Below are 16,469 nucleotides of genomic sequence, written 5' to 3'. Positions count from 1 at the left end.
GGGTTAAGGGGCAGGAACAAAGGAAGACCAGCAAGTTCAGTCCCTTCTTGCCTGCTACTGTGTCTGTGCATAGGCATGCAGGGTTGTCTCCTGTCTGATCATCACATCTAAGGATTCCTGGACTCAGCTCTCAGCCCTGTTGGATCCAAAAGGCAGCAGCAGGGGGACAGAATGAACCTCACCTTCCTGCTGCCATGTATTACAAACAGTTTGGGTCCTTTCTCCCCCAGATCCTTAGCTGTGACCCTGGTTTACAGAGTTTGGTAGTCACTGGCTTCCCTCTTATCTTGAACCTTCTCTGGCAGCTCCATGCAAACTTGGGCCTCCAAGAGCCCAGATGCTGCCTTATTCCTTTTTCAAGAACAAATGATAAAAATGAGAGCAACATATGTGCACACCCTTGAAGATGAAATTCTCAGCTGGGGAAGGTGAGCTCAGAACCAATAGGGGAGCTCCAGGCCCCTTGTAGAATCTGCACCTTCCTCAGGGCAATGGATGGACCTCAGAGGAAACCAGAAACCAACTGCCTCATTGAAGCTGTTGATATATTCACTTCATCATTCACTGCCTTCTAACAACACTTCCCTTCCCACTTGCCATGTGTTTTTGAACCTCCTTTGGAAAGAAGCATATAATTTTGTAATTAATACCCTACCATTACCCTTCACAGCCTAATACCTCTGCCGCCATGTCCCACAACACGTCCAGCACACACACTCCAAGCCCCTGGTGAGGGCCATTCTGTGGCTTAGGAAAGAGAATATTTTCTCTTATCATCTGATCTAGGCTATGAACCTCTCTCCTTTCTAGACATAGGATCTTCCCAGGCCAATAACCCAGGCCTGAAAGTCTCTCCTAACCTAATCCTCTGCTGGGAAGCTTGGAATTTTTCTCATGATGGTGCTGGGCCCCTTTCTTGTCTTAGACCTCAGTGCCTCCAAGTTATCACTCTGTGCAATCCTAGAAGAGAAGGACGTATGAGAGTCCACAAGTTGTAGTTTTCCTTCCTCCCAACTTTGTTTTTTTTTTAAATGTTTTTATTATTTATTTTTGAGAGAGAGACAGAGACAGAGTGCAAATGGGGGAGGGGCGGAGAGAGAGGGAGACACAGAATCTGAAGCAGACTCCAGCCTCCAAGCTGTCAGCACAGAGCCTGACACGGAGCTCGAACCCACGAACTATGAGATCATGACCTGAGCTGAAGTCGGACACTTAACCAACTGAGCCACCCAGGTGCCCCATCCTTCCTCCTAACTTTGTACATGCACTACCCTTGCCTGTTTTGTGCCACGGTCACTGGTGCAAACATATCTACCAAGGGTGATCGCTGGCCCTAAGACACGGGGGTATTCTCTCTCCCATCTATCCCCTCCTGCTGTTTTTCATGTGCACAGAAGCTGGAAAGCTCCTACATCTTTCTGTCCCCAAAGGCTCCAGGTCAGATGTCGCTGAGGAGGGATTCTCTGCTGCTTGCCACTTTCATGTCTATGAAGTGGGTCCTTCAAATCTGCACCCCCCCCCCCTCCTCCTGGCCAAAAATGGCCACTCATTCTGCTACCTCCCAGAATGTTTGGAACAAGGCCAGAAGAGTAGATAGAAATAATCCACTCTGAGCTTATATCTGAGTTGGTGTTTCCTCTTCCCAGAATGGGAGGAGGGAGTGATTTTGCCCAAAACAGACCCTGAATCTAGTCTATTGTGCCAAGAGCCAACACAGAACCATGCTTGTATACCTCATTGAACTACTGAGATTCCAGCATTCAGACAGCTGTGTCCTCATATGGTTTCCCCTTTCTATAAATCAATTAAGTACCTCAGACTGGGTCCCAATGCAGAGCTGTCCTTAAGTTTGGGTAAAGTGAATAGAAAACCCTCAGAATTTGTTCAGTCATGTGCGTGTATAATGTGATGCTTCTATTTTTTAATATGTATGTGCTATGCACAAACCATATCATGTTCCAGCAAAAAGTAAAAGGTCTTTTTATACGTTCCTCTAAACTGTTTGACTCCACCCCTCCTATTAAAACTCACAACAAATCTCCAGGTTGTGGTTGATTTTCACCTTGATTCTTTTTCTCTCAAGGAGCAAGGCGAAGGGAAACAGAAAGCATAGATTCATGGTGCTGTCAATATTATTGATTCATGGTGCTATGGATTATTAAGGCAGGGAGAAATCACGTGAGTCACTCAGTCCCACCACCATATTTTAAAAATGTGGAATTCAGCTCCGAAGGGGAAGGAAGCTATCATAGACCATAGTGAGGCAGCAGCCCTCTTCCTCTTCTGCCTTGGTCAAAGCAAGATATCCACATTTCTGTTACTGTACCATTTACTCATTCACTTATTCACCCATCAAGAAAATACTTACTGAGCACCCTATCTCTGTGCTGCATTGGGTTGAGTTTTGGGAAATGTGAGTGAATGAGGTAGACCCAATTCCCACCCTCTCACAAACTTGCATTAAAAAAAAAAAAACCACCCAAGAGTATGTTAAAATGTAGATTCCCTGGCCACACTTGCAGAGATACTGATCCAGAGGCCTGGGCGGAGCTCAGGAGTCTACCTTTGTAACACACACCCCAGGCAATTCTGACATTGAGAAGCCCTAGTCTAGTAGAATGACTAGAATTACAGAATATTTGAATTAAGAGATACTCTATAAATTATGAACATAGGTTAAAAGAAGAAGAAGAGGGAGTTTAAGTTTCTCACCCAGGATCACACAGCCAGATGAGAACCTATGACTCACAAGCTTATTCTCTCACGTCCCACTTACCCCTTCCCACGCCTCTTCATCATCACACCTGTGATCTCCTGACCACGCCCCTATCATGCCAGCCCTAACCAGGTTCCTCTTCTATTCCTTGTGTAGTCTCTGGAAGAGAATAAAATGTGACTTTGGTTGAGCAATGTTGGGTTCTGAATAAATCTCTGTACTCTTGGAAGAGCTGCCTGGTCCTGTGGCCTCTGCACCTTGTTCCTGTATTTATCCACACAATTGATATTTCTAAGATCCTACTATGTGCCTTGAAATATCATTGTGACCAATTATATGTGGGCTTATATATTGGCAAAGAAGACAGACATTAAACAAATAATCACAGAAAAGTGTGATGAGTGGCATGAGAAACAAAGCCCAGGTGAACTATGGGGGCACAGAACAGGATGCTGAGCTCATCTGGGTGGAAAACAGAATCCATCCCAGAGACAGGTAGGCTTTGAAGGGTATCAGCCAGATTTGGGGCAGGTGGGTGGGGGTCAGCAGGCAGGGTAGGAAAGTTACAGTAGGTGTTCAAAGGTCCAGGTGAGATTCCAGGGGAAGAACGTGGCACCTTGGAGGACCTAAACTAGGTCCAGTAAGGCAGGTGTGCAGAGGGAGGGCAGGGGTGAGATGGGGTCTCAAACCAGGCCATTAAGAAATGTATCATGGAGCATCTATCTGGTAAGTATAGTAAGGCGCTTGGATATTTTTTAAGTTTTCATATATAATTCACCTTTTTCAAATGTACAACTCAATGATTCTTAAGTAAAGTTACCAAGTTGTGCAACCATCACCATACGTGAGTTTTAGAACATTTTCTTTACTCCAATTAGATTCTTTGTGCACATGTACCCTTAATCTCCACTTCACCATGTCCACCACAAGCAACCATTAATCTACTTTCTGTTTCCATAGGTTTGCCTTTTCTGGGTATTTCTTGTAAAGAAATCACACAATATGTGGTTTCTTGTGTTTGGCTTCTGTCACTGAAGGAGCTTGAATTTTCATCTAAAAACGATGTAAGGTCCATCCTTGGAGAGTTTAAGAAGTAACAGGACCAGACAGGGATTTTAGAAAGATGGCTGGAACTATCAGGTATAGAGTGGCATGGAGGAGGTGAGCCCTTTATGGGGAGGATCACTGGAGGCTTTTGGAGTGCTCTGGGCTAAGGAGATGATGGCAGAATAGAGTGGTGACAGTGGGTGGAAAAAAGGCTGGTCATTTCACACAGCAGTCCTGACCAAAGGGAGCTCTTCATAAGCTGAACTTGATTATTCTAAAACATAGGCAGCAGGCCCCACCATTTTCTGAGGTGAATCTCAATAGATTTCATATTCTTCGTCTGATGAGCACACTCATCCCTAGATGGGCCAACCAAGAAGCTCCTCTGCTGGTATCTCTGTCCATCATCAAGGCCTTGAGGCCCAGTGCAATGGTTCTGAACATAGGCAAAGGGATGCTACAACCTCCTTTCACAAATAATGCTTGGCCAGGGTGGCTGCTTCCACTCCTTTCCTCTGGCTTTAAGAGAAAGTGCCAAAATGCCAAGAAAAGCTAATACCAGATGATGAACATTTGTTGTGAAAACAATATCTCAGGGACATTCTGGTATTTCCATACCCAGTCAAAACTTCTATACCATATTCTCCTACAGCATCATACAACAGGAAATGATGCTCAGAGTGAAAAGTTCAAGATCTGAAAAATCTTCAGTTGACAAATGTATTTATGAAAAAATAAATGCATGTTTTTAAAAATTTTCAACAGAAAACTTTGGACAATCCCCCCAAAAGTTTAATGTTCGGTTTTAAAAATCAGCCAACCAAAATATTCCATTCTTTGAGCATTCCTCCTGAAGCTGCCCTGAAAGAGAGAAGGGAGCATATTCACTGTGGCCCTTTGGAAGGCTGAAGGGTCAGTTGACTGGCCAGTTGTAGTGTTTATTATAAATATCAATGCTTAATCATTACTTATTTCTATAAGAAACATTAGAGCCCTCCCATCTGGTTTTGGTGGGGCGTTCTCCATCCAACAGGCCAATATATGTCTTCATGAGACAAAGTTACTTGCAGTTCCAAGGGACCACAGGGGTAGACAGCCACCTTCTTTTTGTGTCCTCATGTGGCCTTTCCTCTGTGCATGGACATGGAGAGAGAGATCTCTCTGGTGTCTCTCCTTCTCTTTATAAGGATACCCCTCCTATAGGATTCGGGTCTGCCCTTATGACCTCATTTAATTTGAATCACTTCCGTAAAGACTCTATCTCCAATTACAGGCACATTGGGGGTTAGGGCTCCAACATATGAATTCAGTCCATAACAGTGCCCCACTGCCATCTGGGGAAGTCTGACCTCAGACATGATGTCATGCTAACAACATTCCAGGAAGGAAATTGTCAGTCAGTCCATTTACCAGACCCCCAAGTGGTCTGCTATAATCACAAGTAGGCCTCATCTGGGTGAAATAGGAAGTTACCTCTAAGGTAACGGTTTTCAGCTGGGGATGATTTTGACATGTAGGGAGGACATGTAGGGTACGCTTGGCAATATCTGGAGACATTGTCTTCAGATCGTCACAACTCGCGGGTGTGGAATGTGTAGCACTACTCATCTCTCATGGATAGTGGCCAGGGATGCTCTCTAACATCGAGCAATGTACAGAACAGCCTCCTAACACAAAGAATGATCCGGTCCCAAATATCAATAGTGCTGAGGTTGAGAAACCTGCTCTAAAGTAGAGCACACCTCTCATTTGTCCCGATATACTTAAATTAACCCTCATCAAAGACCCGGGTTAGGAAGAAAAGGCTGGAAGAGAAGCTTTCGATGTCATTATCAACCCGTACACCCAGACCCAGTCTCCAGGAGGTCCTTGTAAGAATGTGATCAGGGCAGTGGGTTTTCACTACTGGTCCAGAGAGTAGGGTTGGCAGATAGACACTGAGAAGCATTACACTGGGGTGTCAAGTCGGCATTCCTGGGTCAGCAGAGTGGCATGAAGGGCAGGTGACTAGGATCAAGGGGAAGAAACTCAACAGGCCCTTACTCTTTCTCACCATCGTCCTGCACCCTCTCACACCTGGACTGGGGCTCTACCTCCAGGCCCCATGACAGCCAAGCAGGGTTTTTCTTCAGAACTTTAGTCATAAATTTTTGTTACCTATGTAATATTAATTTCTTCTTTCCCCCCACCAAAGAGCACAGTTTATATTCATTTCTTTAAGGTTATACAATTAAAACATGTTCATGGTAGAAAATGTAGACAACTCAGGAAATTAAAAAACCACCTCATGACTCATCATCTCACAGCCCAAAGACTACTGCTCTTAAGATTTTGTTATATTCCTCTTCAGTCTTTCATGTGTAAAATCAAGGTAGTATGTGGGGCATGAGCATGACTGGACGCTGTTGCAGAACAGTTCTATTTCTGTCTCTTCCTGGCCCTTTCAGTTTGCTCCATGGAGCTAGTGTCCCTGGAGGAAAACTCAGGTACTCACAGGCTTTTCTGGCCACTCATAACTAACACAAAGCCATATGTGTTTCAAGCCATATGCATTTCAAAAGCAATTTTTTCAAGTTTTTTTTTTCCCATTCAAGTTGCAAAACACAGTCACAATTCAGAACGTATAACACCAAAATAATCTGCACTTTGGTCTTCATTCAAAGGTAAGACTTCTTCCCCGTAACCCAGCCAGGGCTGTTGCATATATGCAGGAAGGTATGTTCCACCCAGTTTCTTCTCACTTCCTTGGGTACCTCCTCACAGACTGGTTAGCAGTTTTTCCTAACCCTTTTGGGGTGCAGAAGGGAGGCCAGAAAGAGTGGTAAGGTGAGCAGCAAAGTTCTCACCAGGCTTTGTGTTCTCTGGGCCTGGTAAATGCCTAAAACTCTCTCTCTCTCTGTCTCTCTTTCTCCCTCTTCCTCAATATCATTCTCTCCCTACCCCTATCTCTTTCTCTCATTAGGGGCTGCTTTCAATTTTTCAGAGACTGTCCATCTCGGGAGAACTCTTGCATATAACATTTAAGACCCAGTGAATTCATCTTCTGGAGGAGGAGTGGGGAATTTGCCTACTCCTGTTCCATCCCCTTAAAGGCCAGCAGTCCACCTGCAGCTTCTTTCTGTCATAGCCCATTACCTCTCTAGGTGGCTATATTAAATAAGTTGTAAGTCATCCCCCCTACCATACATGACCCACACCAAGTCCCTGGGAAATATACAAACAGCTCTGGCCCCTGTAAACTCCAGAGTGGCAGCAACCTGCCCTTCACCCTTACCACAGAAGCAGCATTGAACCCTCCTTTCTCCTTCCTTGGAGATTTTCCAGGCAGAATCACACAGCATCCATTATGTCCCTCAACTTTGGGGACACATATCCAGCCTTCTATGGGATCTCATCGACTTTCTAAGGCCCTCCTAAAAAGTCTCCTCCTAAAAACCCACTTCTCAAAACCTCATTTTCTGGCCCTTGATATGGGTAAATTCCACCAATACTTGAGCTACGGCCCCCCAATATTCTTTGGCCCTTCTCCATTCTTCTTTATCCAACTCTGCCTCATCCTTCTCCAGGGTGAGCTGTGGGTTCCCTCTGACATCCCACAGTTGGGAAAATAACATATCTCAAAATTTGTGTGGTCTTCTATTCATTTTTAATTGAGAACAACCAGCAAAACAAAAATTACAAATAAATTTTAAAAAATAAGCAACCCATATTTTAAACCCATAGACAACAATTAGGAGGGTGGAGGGAGAGAGGTAGCAAAATTTGGAATAGAATAATAGAAAATAACATTAATTATGCTTTTTGCCCTCTTTATAGATCTAAATGTATGTTTCCCATTATAGAAAGTATTATGTGTTTCTTGATTTGTTAATAAAATTTTGTTTGGTAAACTAAAGATGTAACTATTTATAAAGAAGAACAGCAAAAATACTCATTTTATAAAGAAGAACAAAAAAAAAATACTCAGCAGAAAAAGCCATGTCTTCATGTTTTCCAAATTGTCAAAAAAACTCGAAAACTTAAAACTTCTAAAAATGTGTTCTTTTTCTGACTTTTTCTGATTTTCCTCTGACCCTTCACATTGTTGTTTACTCTTTTGGCTAAGCACATTTCAATTAGTTTATCCTTTGGTTCCCTTGTCCCTCAGGGTCTCTTACACAGAACACCTATCTCCCAGAAGGAAGTCAGGGCACGCCTTATTCAGACTCTTTGGTACCGCCCCCTTGTGGTTATTTCCTTCATAATGATTACTTCGTCACTAGATTTCATCCCTAGATGTTCAAGAGTGAGACACTGAATGCCAGTTGTGAGTTGGGACTCCAATGCTAATTTTAGAAATGAATAGATCATAGTTTTGCCTAGAAAGAGCTCACAGTCCTGAGTGGAGGACAGTCACCTGCCTAGCTACTGCTGCTTTTAAGTCACAATACACGTGAAGTTGCAGAGGCGGAAGTGACCAGGTAGAAGTGACTCACCAGAGTGATGGAAAGGGCCACTGAGGCTGGGGCTGCAATGATGAAAGGCACATGGAGAAGAGGAAGGGATACTCTAGACTAAGAGGCCTCTGAGCACAGGCCCCTGTCAAGATATAAAAGCACAAGCTAAGTTCAGCTGAGTATGGACTTGGGTGGCCGACAGGTGGGGGGTCAAATCTCACCTGTGCCATTTGAGAGCTCCATGATCTTAGGTGAGCTATTTAAGCCTCAGTCTCCTCCTCCATGGCAATGGGGATAATACCAGTGTCAATCTCCTATGTCCTTGTCAAGATTAAATAGAATGATATACCTATAGTTCTTTGTGCAGTGCTCAGCCTCCGTGGGGGTTCAATAAGTGTTGGCTGCTACAGGCAAGTAGTTAGGGTGCTTTAGAGGGTGGGTGGCATGGGTGGGTGTGAAGGGGAATGTAAGTTGCCACCAGATCTTGGATGCCAAGCCAAGGAGCTCAAAATTATCTTGTAGACAGTGGTGCACCACTGCAGGCTTTTGCAATGAAGTGGTGTGATGAGATCCTGTTTTAAGAGGACACTTCTGGGACAAGGATAAAAGATTGGAAGCAAGAAAACTACTAGTTCATTTATTAAACAAATATTTATTTAAAACCTACTAACTTTATTTTTTTAATTTTTTAAATGTCTATTTTTGACAGAGAGACAGAGCACTAGTGGGGGAGGGGCACAGAGAGAGACGGAGACACAGAGTCTGAAGCAGGCTCCAGGCTCTGAGCTGTCAGCACAGAGCCCGACATGGGGCTTGAACTCACTGACCACAAGATCAACCTAAGCCAAAGTTGAACGCTTAACTGACTGAGCCACCCAGGTGCCCCATAGCTTTATTTTTTTTTAATTTTATTTAAATCCAAGTTAGTTAACTTCCAAGTTCACCACTTTAAATCCAAGTGTTAACTTAGTTAACACTAAATCCATGTAGTGTAATAATGATTTCAGTAGAATTTAGTGATTCATCACTCACATACAACACCCAGTGCTCATCCCAACAAGTGACCTCCTTAATACCCATCACACACATTTAGTCCATCCCCCACCCACCTCTCCTCCAACAACCCTCAGTTTGTTCTCTATAGCTAAGAGTCTCTTATGGTTTGCCTCCCTCTCTGTTTTTATCTTATTTTTCCTTCCCTTCCTCTATGTTCATCGGTTTTGTTTCTTAAATGCCACATACGAGTGAAATCATGATCTTTGTCTTTCTCTAACTGACTTATTTCACTTCGTGTAATACACTCTAGCTCCATCGCGTTCTTGCAGATGGCAAGATTTCATTCTTTTTGATGGCTGAGTAATATCCCATCATATGTATATAAGAGTAATATCCCATCGTATGTACATAACACATCTTCTTTATCCATTCATTGGTCGATGGACATTTAGCTCTTCCCATACTTTGGCTATTGTTGATAGTGCTGCTATAAAAACTGGGGTGCATGTGCCCCTTCAAAACAGCATACCTGTGTCCCTTGGATAAATACCTAGTAGTGCAATTGCTGGGTCGTAGGGTAGTTCTATTTTTAATTTTTTGAGGAACTTCCATACTGTTCTCCAGAGTGGCTGCACCGGTCTGCATTCCCACCATCAGTGCAAAAGTGTTCCCCACCTCTCCATGCTGGCATTTGTGGAGATCAGTAGGCTGGAGACAGTGGGCTCCTGCCTATTGGGAGCTCTCATCTCAGTGGAGACTAGACCGTCCATTAAGTCACCACCACAACCATATTCCATGTTGTGGGGAGGGCTGGCAAGGAAACAAGCACATGGCTAAAATGGAGGATAACCTCGGGGGCCTGTATCACTTAAGCACTCCGTGTCTCAGCTTCCTCCCTCATCTCTTAAATTCCATCGATAACCCTGCACTGCCCACTGTGCAGTCAGTGGGTAGATTCACGTGAGATGAGGTGCTGGAAGGAATGTTATGAAGCTCACTAAGGACCACATAAGGTCCTTGCACTAGTTATTTCCTCGCTGGTCACAGGCTCTTGGTGACATCTGTGAGACCTATGTGCCAGGGTCCTCTTCGGCTGCATCATCTGCTTCTCCTCAGCCATTCCACAGGCAAGACAGGTCTGGGTCTCCTTTCCTGCACTGCTGCCCCCACTTCTTAGAATCCTGCAGAGAGACAAAGGAAAGAGGAGGAAAGGAAGGGAGGGAAGAAATATTTCTGTTAAATGCCAGGCACCTTCAGACCTGTAATGTCAGTGGTTATCAGTGAGAGCGCCTAGACAACCTGGGAGGGTGTTTCCTTGTCAGGATGACTGGGGACGCTCCCAACCTTCGTGGGCAGAGGCCACAGGTTAGACACATCTGCAACATGCAGGACGGTCCCCTCATCGTGCTCTGCTCAACTTTAAAATGTCATGTAAGTGGGGCACCCAGGTGGCTCAGTTAGTTGGGTGTCTGATGTTTGGCTTCAGCTCAGGTCATGATCTCACATTCCGTGAGTTCAAGCCCCGTGTCAGGCTCTGCACTGACAACAGAGGCCTGCTTGGGATTCTCTCTCTCTCTCCCTCTCTCTGCCCCTCCCCCACTCTCAAAATAAATAAATGCACTTCAAAAAAATGTCATTTAATGAAACAGCTGTTCATAAATCTGGGCCTAGAATCAAACTCTATTTTACATAAAGCAAGAAGTGTTTTCCCATCTGCTTCATATCCACTGAACTCCCTGGCAAGGGTGTAAGGCCCCAGAGGACCACACTTCATTTTGTTTGGAACTTTCCACGAGCAGGTCTCCATTTTGGAAAACCATCTCATAATGGTGCTGCCAGTGGTACTGAGTTATCGGTACAGCTGTGTTTGTGGCTCCCACATTCACAGTGTTCTCTCTCCCTCTCTCTCTCTCCCCCCACAGATATACTTATTTAACCCTTACTTCAGAGGTCAAAAAGGCATATAATTCTTTTTAAGTTTATTTTGAGAGAGAGAGAACGAGCAAGAGAGGAGCAGAGAGAGAGGGGTCAGAGGATCTGAAGCAGACTCTGTGCTGTCAGCACAGAGCCCGATGAGGGGCTTGACCCCAGGAACTGTGAGATCGTGAGCTGAGCTGAAGCCAGACGCTTAACAGACTAAGCCACCCAGGTGCTCCAACATTCATTTTTAATAGAACATTTTCTGTCACGGTGAAATCCACATTTATCCATTACAAATATATATGGCACTGAATTCTTTGGCTTTTTCACGTTGTTGTGCTTAACCATTTAAAGGTTGAAATACCAAGTGTTTTAAGTTACTTCTATTTCTCCTGCAGCAAGGCATCCCAGTGATTTTCTTAAAGTGGTGTGCATAATTTATATTAACCATGAATTTCGCTTTAAGATAGGAAACACTGTGTTATAAAATACTTGCTATGGGGCTCCTGGGTGGATCAGCTGTTTGAGCGTCTGACTTCAGCTCAGGTCCTGCTCTCATGGTTTGTGGGTTCGAGCCCCACATTGGGCTCTGTGCTGTCAGTGCAGAACCTGCTTTGGAGCCTCTATCTCCCTCTCTCTCTCTCTGCTCCTCCCCACTCACTCTGTCTCTCTGAAAAATAAACTTTTTTTTTAGTGTTTAAAAATATACTTGCTATGAAATGTGCTGCTTTATGTGACAGGGTAGAGAGAGCTACTGTGTTGGTTCATTTAACAAGAGAGGGTGAAGATAAAGCTCCCAGATTCCCCTGGTGACCCATCTCTAGGGCAGATTGAGGACAGTCTCTATTCACCCCTTGCCTCCCTGGCCTTGTGTCTTCCTGTAAGGTCTGTCTGGGCAGCTACTCTGGTCTGATTTTAGCAGGCTTGCACCCTACAGCAAGGACCAGGGTGGGGGATGTCCTAACTGTTGCCCATAAAAATTCACACTCTCTGTCCAAAATTCCATACAAAGCCATTATGCTCCTAGGCTGTGACTGAGGGCAGGGAAGGCCCCCAACAAAGAATGAACAGTGCCCTCCTGATGGTTCTACAGCACAGGGCTGTCTCAGCCAGTGACCTGAGCTGCGTTGCCCATGCTAAATTTAAGTCCCCCAGGGAGCCTCCCCCATTCGGATCCCTCTGGTGATTTGTCCTTCGCCCCTGAGTTCCCAGTGGCAGAACGATGCTGTATTTATAGAGCATCCTTCTGAGAAGAGCTCCAGGCTCTTTTGGGACATTAGCTCATTGCGGCAGGGATGGAGGGAGGAGAGAGCGGCACGTCGTGTTCTTCTCTCCCATTAAGGCAGAGGAATGAGGCCCACTTTAGAGGCTCCCTGAGCCCCTGTCCAGTGCGACCTTAATCAGGTCAAGTAAACCTCCTCCTGGCGGGTGGCAGCAAATGCCTGGCCCCTGCAGCCTGGATGTTGAGCAGCAAGAAGCTGGAGCTTTGTCTCCGCCTTTCATGTCCCGAGCAACCCTGGAGAGAGCGAACTGCATATTTAGCAAACAGAAGCACGTACGCCAGTTACAATTGGACTTCAGATAAGTAGTGAGCAATGCTGTAGTATCAGTTGCCCTCCAGAGCTCTTTACTGGACACAGCAGGATCTCAGGCCGAACTCTTCCTTCAATTGTGGTAAAACAGACATAACATAAAATGTACCGTTTTAACCGTTTTTCACTCCATGTTTTAGTTGCATGAAGTACATTCACATGGTGGTGCAGCTGCCATCAGCACCTGTCCCCAGATTATCATCGTCCTCTGCACCCTCTCAAATGGAAATTCTGCACCCACTAAACAGTAACTTCTTCTCTCTCCCTGCCCCCGGCCCCTGGTAACCACTGGTCTACTTCTGTCTCCATGAACTTGACTCTTCTAGGTACTTCATATAGGTGGAGTCATACCATACTTGCTCGTTGTGTCTGGGGTGTTTCACTCAGCATAATGCCATCAAGGCTCATCCGTATTACGGCATCAGGCTGCATTCTTCAGCCTCTCTCTCCCTCCTTCCAAGCTTCCTCTTCCCGGAACTTATCCCGCACCCAGGATAGGATGCATCCTCTCACACATGTCCACTGGGGGCAAGGATGCCGACTTAGCTTGACACGATGCTTTAAATGGTATAAAGTTTATTTTCAGATACCTGGTCTCCAGCACTGTGCATCTTTTCATACTCCGAACGTAAGGTTGCCATATTTAGCAAATAGAAGCACATACATCAGTTAAAACTGAATTTCAGATAAACAGTGAATAATGTTCTAGTATCAGTATGCTGCCACACAATGTTTGGGCCATACTTCTACATAAAAATGACATTCCTTTGTCTGCGATTCAAGTTTAGCTGGCAGCCTTGTCCTAACACCCTCCACATCCGCGGGAAACCCCTTGCCTTCCTACTCTTCCTTCCCCATACCAGTCATTTATACCTACAGATGCAAGCAGTAGGAATCTAAGTGAAAAGAATAGGACATTTACACTCAGAGCACCTCATGTGACTCTCAAGTCCGCACCAGCTGGTAGAAAATCAGTTGGTCTTTCTGAGCTTGATTTACCTCGTCTGAAATAAATATCAGTAGCACCAGCTGCACAGTGTGGATTTAAGAATCAAATGAAATAACATATGTGAGTTTCTTTTACACATATTATTTATTTCTGTATTCTGAGTGTGGAGTTACCCTCAAGGATGCGAGGACAACTTTGAGATGTCTCCAGCTCCATCGTGGTCTGACTGCCTCCACATAAGAGACTTTAAACAAGAGCTGGGTCCAGTCAACCCAGAACTGAGATGTAATAATAAATTGACTATGTTATTTAAGCCATTAAGTTTTGGGATGATTTTTTTTTTTTTTTTTTTTTTTTTTGCAAATAGTAGTTATTGGAATAAGTGGAAACAGCAAGTACAAAGGTCCTGTGGCAGGAAAGTGACTATAGGGGGAATGGCACAAGGTGATGTGCCTCATGTTGGCCTTTTTAGATATAAAGAACCAGTCCCCTCAAGACCTATACCCAACCCATACCTCTCTCCTTCTCTACATCCTTCTCCTAAACCTGCTCCTCCTCTTGAATATGGTGTCTTCTGGATAGTGATGGCACCACCCCTGGCTGATGAAGACAGTCATCTGTCACTCCTCTCATTCCTTTCATTGTAAGAAAAGTCACCACGATAAAGCACCCACTGTGTGCCGAGCATTGTGCATACTTAATTCTCAAAGCATCTTTCTAAGGTGGGTGCTATGAACATTCCATGTTGACTGATGGGGGCACAGGGGGACAGAGATGTAGAGGAACTGGCCCATACTCGCACAGGGAAAGGGGCAGAACCGCGATGCAAACCCAGGAACATCTGACTCAGAGCTCGGGCTCTCACCTAGTGTGCCCTACTGCTTTGCCAAACTGGTAAAATCACGGAGCCACTGCTACGCCTCGTCATGCCTCATTGTGGGTGTTGGGGACCATGGCAATCATTATCCAGCTTGTCCCTCAGCCTTCTCCATTGTCTCTCCACAATTCATCTTCACGTTGCCACTAGGGTGAAATTTCTTGGCTCACATCTCTGGTAGAATAAGATCTAGACTCGCTTTGCAAGCCCGTCATTGTCTAACTGGTGCAGACTTTCCATACCCACTCCCATATACCACTCCCAGTGTCTTAAGGAACTCACTGTCACCCATACCTGAACCTCCTGAGTCTCCACCTATTGCAGGAGGCAACCTTCCTCCTAGAATGCCCTTTCCCATCTAATGCAATTTTCACAACCCAGCTCAAACATCACCATGTCTCCTGGTGGCCCTCCTTCACTCCCTTTATTGCCTGCACACATTTCTCGTGTTGTACCATTATTACATTGGACCTTGCCAACTCCCCTCACTGGCTGGTTGCTCCTTGAAAGCAGAGAAAGATTCTCTAGTCATCTCTATATCCCAACCCCTACCCATCCCTGCTGGCGCACAGTAAGTGTTCACTAAAAATGTTGGTTGAAAGAATAAATGAACAGATAGATGTGCTTTGAGTATATGGGATGGGCTAGAAAAGTCGGTAGAACATCAGTGGTATTGATGCGTGCACCGAGTGAGTTCTTTCTTCTTTGTTGGGAGAGCAAACCAGTCGTGAATGAGGTGGAGGATTGGCGGGTGCTACTAACCAGGCTCTGGGTCTGGACCATGGGTAAGTGGACCTCCAGGTTTTCTAGTCCAGCCAGCAAACAGCCAGTAGCTGTAAGACCCCTTGGCTTCCTGCCGTGATGGCACTCTGGGGAGAGATCCCCTCCCCCATGTGCCCTCATTTCCTCCCTCCTCTCACAGGGGCTGTGAGTAATTGGAAAGGAAGCTTATGGGGAAAGCCCTACACCGCTGATCACATGTAGTAACTGGCCGTGTGTGGCTGGCTGGCCCACAAGATAAACATCAGGCCAAATGCGTGATTCCTGTCACCTTTAGTCCCATGCTGTGATTTATCGTAAGCATCTCTCTTTCGGCCAACAGTTCTAGGAATTGGGTGGAACACTGACTCCTCAGGCTGCAAGGAACCTACAGAGGCGACAAGCCTATATCTCCCCTGGAGACTGACCACTTGCCTGAAGTACTTGCTCAGTTCTTAAATGTCTTCAGACATTACTCATAGCTGCCTCGGGTCACCTGTTCTGGAAGTTTCTCAAGCGAGGCAGTTTACAACCAGTACCTTTTTCCATTCAGCTCAGTCTCCACCAGGTCATTTTCTGACTCTGTTATCCTGTGCTCAACACCATGCTCAGGCCCCAAGGGAGGTCTCCAGGAAGTGTGACACACTGTCCCATAGGAGAAGCAGCGAGCCCAGGGGCTGAGGCATAGCCGGGGCCAAAGTCTGGCTTCACCACTTCCTAGCTACAGGATCTTGGGCAACTCACTTAACCTCTCTGAGACTCAGTTTCCCTATCTGTTAAATGAATGTGATCATTAGTTCCTTCCTCGTAGGGCTGTTCTATGAATTAAACTAGTAAATACACCCAAAGTGCTTAGCACAGTGCTTGGCACAGAGTAAAGAGTCCATACACATCAGCTATTGTTATAGCACTTTGGGGAATTCAGACACGCACTATAAGGTGTTACACATATAAGCAGCATCATGATGTCCTTTCATGCATATTCTATATCATGGCATGCTTTTACACTTTATCTCATTTGATAAAATAACAAACAGCATGTGAGTTGATAGAGGCAATTATGTGCTGCTAGAATTAAAGATATGAAGCTGAGAAGAACCTTAGAATCAATCTAAAACAGATCCAGTATTTTGCAGAGAAGAAAATGATGTTGAAGGAACTTTGCCCACACTACACG

The sequence above is a fragment of the Panthera onca genome, chromosome B4 (genome assembly GCF_046562875.1).
Source record: "Panthera onca isolate mPanOnc1 chromosome B4, mPanOnc1 haplotype 2, whole genome shotgun sequence".
NCBI classification, from domain to species: domain Eukaryota; kingdom Metazoa; phylum Chordata; class Mammalia; order Carnivora; family Felidae; genus Panthera; species Panthera onca.
This window is presented reverse-complemented; position numbering follows the sequence as displayed.